Raw genomic sequence first — 8,057 nt, 5'->3', positions numbered from 1 at the left:
CATTACTGTCATATTCATAATGCATGGAAAGATTTTGGAGATTCGATGTGATATCGTGTGAATCGCCAAGATCAACTATCCGCTGATTGTTTAGTACACTTCATTCATCAGTCATGTAGTTGGTTTAAGGAGTATAAGAAGGGGAGGGACAGTACCTGCATACTTTTGTATTGTGGCCAATTTTATTACATGATTATTAGCATACAATCCTCAGAAGTTGACTATCACAGGAAGGATGCTAGTTTTGATAAGACTGAATTGGATGAGTAGGAAGAAGAACGACCTTGATTGGTTTGATAGGGACGTACTTTAATTTATTGTAATAATATTTCTACAATAAAGCTCTAAAAAAATCCAGTTTTTCATAGAAGGAGTAAGCATATCAATGTAAGGTTTCATTTCTTGCATGATTTATGTAAAGACAATGTTATTAATTTAATGTTTTGTAAAAGTGAAGACTAGGTTACAGATATTCTAACCAAGCCTCTCGAATCTGATGTTTAGCTTCAAAGCATGCTTGGAGTTTGTTCTTTGAAAGATGTTGTTTAAAGGAAGGCTTGGTACAAGATGTTAAAGTTTCATATTCTTGGTACAAAATGTTATCCAAACAAATGTAGTAGACTTGGTCATTAGGAGTGTTTATTGTTATCTAAATGTTTTAGGAGTCTATTATGGCATGTCTTAGGATTATGTTATGGTTAAGAGTTAGTTGGTCCATAAAGTTACTGCAATTCTATAGCTATTTTATTGGTATTGTATTGCCAATTTAAAGGCTTGTATTAATTTAACTCAAGTCAGGGTCATTCTTCTATTTGCTTTCTTTTATTGTGATATTTTCTTTATCTGAAAGCTTATAACAAAACTCACTCTTCATACTTTCTCCACTAAATGTTAGAATTTTAAGGATCTTAATACGCATAATAAATTCCAATCAAGTATAAAATACTAACCTTCGAAGGCAGCCATTGATAAACTATCAATCTACTATCTGCAAAACAGAAAACAAAGTAAAGTAGTGTCTATGGACACATTACTCTTAAACCACCTTCGGATTTCTGAAAACCCTAATATCAAAATACCGTATGACATATGTTTATTTGCTTGCCCTAAACTTTTTTATAGTCTCTGCAAGTCACACTTACCCATTAATTTTAACACACATAAAATAGTAATAATTTAATAATATAATAATACTAGGAAAAATATGGGTAAGTCATTAGGCTTTTAAAGGGAGTTGGTCCTCCAGTCTAATGGGCCAACTGAAGTCTTATAGAAAGTGTGTGACCAAGGGCCCTACTACAAAATAATAAAATAAGCCAGTCCTATTAATGACATAAATAGGCCCTGTAAGTGAGTAGTTAATTATGCTAAGTCCACAAATTATTTATTTATCTAACATTCTCCCACTTTAACTGCATAATCATCATCATATATATAATCCAAACTCACTTACTACAGAATCTCTCGAACCATAATGCCATTTCATCTAAATATATATAGCATACCGACAGGGCATAGCAATATACTAGATTAGGCAGTAGAGATTCTCTCAATAAATCTCCCAAAACATGATACCATTTCAACTGAGCATTTTGCATGCCATAAACTTAGTCTAGGTAGTAAAGATTTACCTAACCATGTGCAATCCCCAAACACATACAATACCATTTCATTCGAGCACATCGTGTATCGACAAGATACAACAATATACCCAAACTAAGTAGTAGGGACTCACCATGGCATTTGTGGATCAACATACACATATACATAGACTAATAGTCTCAACAGACCTGTAAATATAGGAGCAATAATATGTGTAATAAATCATCTTATAAATAAATAATGATCCACATACATCAATGTATCAAAATACTCAAATAGATAAATAATACTCAACATGGATATTACTGTAGAAATTATAATAAACTCCCACTGACCCACAGCGGTCTTAGCTGTCTAACAATCCCATACGGGATACATGCTCCTCAAATATGCCTACGGGTAAAGCCTTGGTCAGTGGATCTACCACCATGTTGTAAGTAGGCGTGTGAACTACAATAATGAGGCCTTCTTCAACTTTCTCCTTAACCACAAAATATTTAACATCAATGTACCTCGCACCAGCAGTACCTTTTAAATTATTGGAGAAAGACACCGCTGCAGTATTATCACAATACATCATAATAGGCCTATCAATGGAGTCAACTACTCCTAAATCACGGATAAAATTTCGTAGCCAAACTGCATGACGGGTAGCCTCATAACACGCCACCTATTCTGCCTCCATAGTTGAGGATGCTATCATTGACTGCTTAGCACTCCGCCAAGACACAGCACCTCCTGCCATGATAAATATATACCCAGTGGTAGATTTCTTATCATCCACACAACCTTTATTATCTGCATTACTATAACCAACAACATCTAGGGAGTTGGTACGTCAATATGTTAACATATGATCTTCAGTACTCTGAAGATACCTAAAGACCTTTTTAACTGCTTGGTAATGAATAGGACCGGGATTGCTCATAAATCTACCAAGCACACCCACAGCAAAAGCTATATCAGGCCGTGTACAAACTTGAGCATACATCAAACTACCCACTGCTAAAAAATAGCGAACATTCTTCATTGCCATCCTTTCTCTATCATTCTTGGGACATTGATCCTCAAAAAACCTTTCACCCTTTGTGGCTAGCACACTTCCAGGAGAACTATTGTGCATATCAAACCTCTTAAGGATTCTATCAATATAGGCTCTCTGAGACAACTGCAACACATAATTAGTCCTATCTCACACAATCTTAATGCCCAAAACAAAAGAAGCTTCACCAAGATCTTTCATATCAAAATGGTTGCACAACATCTGCTTTGTCTTAGACAATAAGTCAGTGTCATTAGTAGCCAAAAGTATGTCATCAACATACAACACTAGAAATATAAAATTACTCCCACTGACCTTCATATATATGCATCTATCAATAACATTCTCCTTAAAGCCATTTTGGATGACAACCTCATCAAACTTAAGATACCATTGCCTCGAAGCCTGCTTAAGACCATAAATTGACTTCTTAAGCTTACAAACCAAATTACCATTTCCTGTTTGCTGGAAGCCAACTGGTTGAACCATATACACATCTTCAAATAAATCACCATTCAGAAAAGCAGTTCTGACATCCATCTGATGCAACTCTAGGTCATAATGTGCCACAATTGCCATAATGATTCTAAAAGAATCTTTTGTGGATACAGGAGAGAATGTCTCTAGGTAATCAATTCCTTCCTTCTGGCTAAATCCTTTGGCTACAAGTCTAGCCTTATACCTCTCTACTTGACCATTAGAGTCTTTTTTAGTCTTAAAGACTCATTTGCACCCTATAGGCTTGCTACCCAATGGTAACTCAACCAAATCCCAAAAACCATTTGATGCCATGGATTTCATTTCATCTTCCATTGCATCCAACCAAAAGTTTGAGTGTGAACTGCTTATGGCTTCCTTATAAGTGACTGGATCTGAATCATCATTTATGTCAAAATCATGCTCCTGCAAGTAAACCTCATAGTCATCAGAAATAGCTGATCTCCTAGTCCTTTGTGACCTCCTCAAAGGTACATCAGCATCAGCACTGGAATATCCTGCTCTTCAACAATGAGTTCATTCTGACCAACTACTGGTTCATCAACTACTAGATCAATAATATATCTATCAGGAACTACAATACTGGGAATGAATACATTTTCTTCTCTAAATTGAGGCTTTCTTGGACCATTACTATCATCAGATCCAAAATCATCTTTAAAATAAATAGCACTGTCTGATTCAACAATTCTCATGGTGTGAGATGGACAAAAAAATCTTGAACCCCTAGATCCTATACAATAGCCAACAAAATACCCACTTATTGTTTTAGGATCCAACTTCTTAACTTGGGGATTATAAATCCTTACTTCAGCTTTGCAACCCCATATTTGAAAATGGTGCAAATTAGGCTTTCTTCCTGACCATAACTCAAAAGGTGTCTTAGGAACGGACTTACTTGGAACTTGATTCAAAATATAAGTCGCTGTCCTTAAAGCCTCTCCCCACAAATAATCTGGCAAACTAGAATTTGCCAACATAGACTGCACCATATCCAACAAAGTCCTATTCCTTCTCTCAGCTATGCCATTTTGCTGAGGTGTACCAGGCATCGTATATTGTGAATCAATGCCACACTCATGCAAATAAATAGCAAAAGGCCCTGGGTTACTTTCAGTCTCATTATATCTACCATAAAACTCACCACCTCTATCAGACCTTACAGCTTTTATTTTCTTATTCTTTTGAAGCTTCATATTTACCTTAAACTCTTTAAAGGCAACTAAAGAATCTGACTTCTCACGAATAAGCTCAACATGTTCATAACGAGAGTAATCATCAATGAAGGTAATAAAATATCTATAACCACCCAAAGCAGTTGGTGTAAAAGGTCCACATATGTCAGTGTGGATTAACTCCAAAACATCTCCACACCTAGCTAACTTATTCTTTCTTACCTTGGCAGTTAACTTCCCTTTCACACATTCAACACAAGTCAATAGATCAGAGAAATCAAGATTAGGAAGTATCCCATCCTTCACTAGCTTTTCCATTATGTGCCTAGAAATATGTCCCAAACGTTTATGCCATAACATTGAGGAATTGTCATTAACTCTTGGGCATTTGGAAGCAACAATAGGAGCAACAATAGAATTAACAAAGAAATTGAGACCTTTATTAAATAGATCAAGCTTATATAAATTGCCACATAAAGTTCCAAAACCAACAACTTTACCATCCTTAAATAATTCAACTTTGTTATTTCCAAACAAAAAACTATAACCTTGACTATCCAAAACAGAAATAGATAACAAGTTTCTTCTTATTGAAGGTACGTAAGAAACTTCTTGCAACTCCAAAGCATATCCAGTGGCAAGCTTCAACTTGATTGTTACCACAATGCCCACCTTCACTCTTGAGCTATCTCCCATATAAACATGCTGCTCAAGATTGGTTGGGCCCCTTCGGCTTATCATCCCCTTTCTTCTCTTGCTTTCCCTTTAAGGTCCAACAGTCTATCTTCTTGTGTCCAACTTTATTGCAGTATCCACACCTTCCATTGAAGTACCCTTTCCTTTCTCTAATTTGAAAAGCATCATCCCTCGGCCCTTTAGGCTTCATACCAGAAAACTTCTTCCTACTGGGGTTAAAATCCTGCCCAGGCTTGAAACCTTGTCCTGGCTTGAATCCTTATCCCTTCTTTTGGAAAAACTTCTTGGACTTATTTACCTGATGTGAAACCATAGCAACAGACCTAGACTTACTTAGTTTAATATCATCCTTTTCCTTGACAAGGATAGCAGTTAATTCCTCCAAGCTACAACCTTCTTTCTTAGTATTTAAACTCGACCTTATATTATCAAACTGTGATGGAAGACTCCTCATTATAGAATAAGTCAAGAACTCCTCTCCAATGTCCATCTTAAAGTCCTTCAGCTTATTATAATGGAGGAAAGTAGCATAATATGGTCCCTTACTCCTTTAATACCATCATTCTTGGTATTATTCAATAGGTTCAAATAATTATGCTTCTCATTCATATCAAACTTGATAAACTTCTTTCCTATCTCCTCAAGAAGTCTCTTTGCAGTATCCACTTTAGGAATACTAGCATATATGGCCTCATCCATGTAATTCTCCATCATCATCATACAGCACTTATTAGAGTACTTCCAATCCTCATAAAGTTTCTTAGCTGCTGTAGTACTCTCATCAGTCGGTATCTCTGGTGGATCTATCTTCAAAGCCAAATCCAATTTCATGAAGGTCAAATTCATAACTAAGGTTTTCTTCCATTTTTGATAATTTGTCCCATCCAATTTCATCATGTCAGTCATGGGCAGAAGGTTTGGGGTGCTACTAGCTCTAAAAATAGTAAACAAAAAGACATTCAAAAAATATAAGACAATTCAATTACTATTTTCTAGCCCTCAACACAAAAACACAAACATAAATATCGCTTAAGGTCTTTGTAGCACTAAAGATACCCTTACGCGGGCCAGGGATAGTCGACCAAATAACCACAATCAAATGCATTGAACTGAATCACCAACAGGGTAACCCAGAACCTACGATTTATAGTAATCAATCAACTTCCACTGCCATTCCAGACGTCATACAAAGCAACTAAAACCACCGACAGGGTAGCCTAATTACATGTATAGACCCTGGTTAATAAGTGGGAGATAATTAACAAATTGGCAATTTCATGATATAGGTAAATAAAAGATAACCCATCCACTATGCCAACACACATTACATTGGTACACATAATGCAGACAAATAAGTCTCACGACAGGTGAGTACCTAAAATCCCACACTACTATACCAACTAGGCACAAAGCTTCTTTGGGTAAGCTCACACAATCCAATTTTCCAATCACAAACATTTAATTTAATTTAATAAAATTGGAATGTGATAATTAAACAAATAAATAAACAATAAATAAATAAATTGAACAATTGAATCACTAAATTAATTAATAAATAAACAACAAATAAATCACTAAAAAAAAAATAAATGAGAATAAAAATAAATAAATTTTTTTTTTGCCTGCTGACGTCATCTGCTGACGTCAGCAAACGATGTGTCGTGCTGATGTCAACAGATGACGTTAGCAGTTAGCCCAAAACGGCACGTCGTTCGTGCCTTCTTTCTCAGCTGGCCAGGTAGAGTCTGATCCGATTCCAACCTGTACGGGTCCCGCGACCCGATTTCTTATCCGGCTCTATCTTGCCGTTCCGAACTTCGTTTCCGAAAATACCGGCGGCAATAGTTTCGTCTTCCCTTGGGCAACGTTTCCCACAAATCAATTTGATTCAAAATCAACCCAAAATATACACCCAAGCAAGGTTTATATTCGGCCATGGAAGGTTCAAAATCAACAGATTTTTACAAGGTTTTGAACCTAATTGATTAGTCTAAACTACTACATGCAATCCATAAACACCAATAAAACATAGCCCAGTTTTCAAATAGCATCAATAACCATTATTCAGATTTTAAGGTTTGATTTTTTTTTTTTTATGAAGAAATAGCAATCGGGTTATATATATATAGATATGCATACATAATCGAAAGTATTATCACACAGATTCCAGCAAATATATAAACATCACAAACACAATCGGGCATGAATCTTATATATTCACAAGATATGTAATTTTGATTCTCTTAATACACATGTATTCGAATCGGAGAAGAAGGAAAAATAAACAAAAAAACATGTATAGATTATTCAATGGCCGAACATACAGTAATAATCCGAATAATCAGATGAAATTTATTATACATATTAACCATGCTCTGATACCAATTGTTAGAATTTTAAGGATCTTAATACGCATAATAAATTCCAATCAAGTATAAAATACTAACCTCCGAAGGTAGCCATTGATAAACTATCAATCTACTATCTGCAAAACAGAAAACAATGTAAAGTAGTGCCTATGGACACACTACTCTCAAACCACTCTCGGATTTCTGAAAACCCTAATATCAAAATATCATATGGCATATGTTTATTTGCTTGCCCTAGACCCTTTTATAGTCTCTGCAAGTCACACTTACCCATTAATTTTAACACACACAAAATACTAATAATCTAATAATATAATAATACTAGGAAAAATATGGGTAAGTCATTGGGCTTTTAAAGAGAGTTGGTCCTCTAGTCTAATGGGCCAACTGGAGTCTTATAGAAAGTGTGTGACTAAGGACCCTACTACAAAATAATAAAATAAGCCAGTCCCATTAATGGCATAAATAGGCCCTGTAAGCGAGTAATTGATTGTGCTAAGTCCACAAATTATTTATTTATCTAACACTAAAAACATGGAGATAGAGAAAATAAGGGAAAAAGAGTTTCCAAAAAATTTATGCTCATAAAAAAACATAGAAACAGATTAAAATGGAAAGAGAAAGATAAAGAGCAAGACAGTACTTGAAAAATTATGCATATCCAAGAGAAATTAA

Source organism: Ziziphus jujuba, chromosome 11 (assembly GCF_031755915.1).
Source record: "Ziziphus jujuba cultivar Dongzao chromosome 11, ASM3175591v1".
Classification (NCBI taxonomy): domain Eukaryota; kingdom Viridiplantae; phylum Streptophyta; class Magnoliopsida; order Rosales; family Rhamnaceae; genus Ziziphus; species Ziziphus jujuba.
This window is presented reverse-complemented; position numbering follows the sequence as displayed.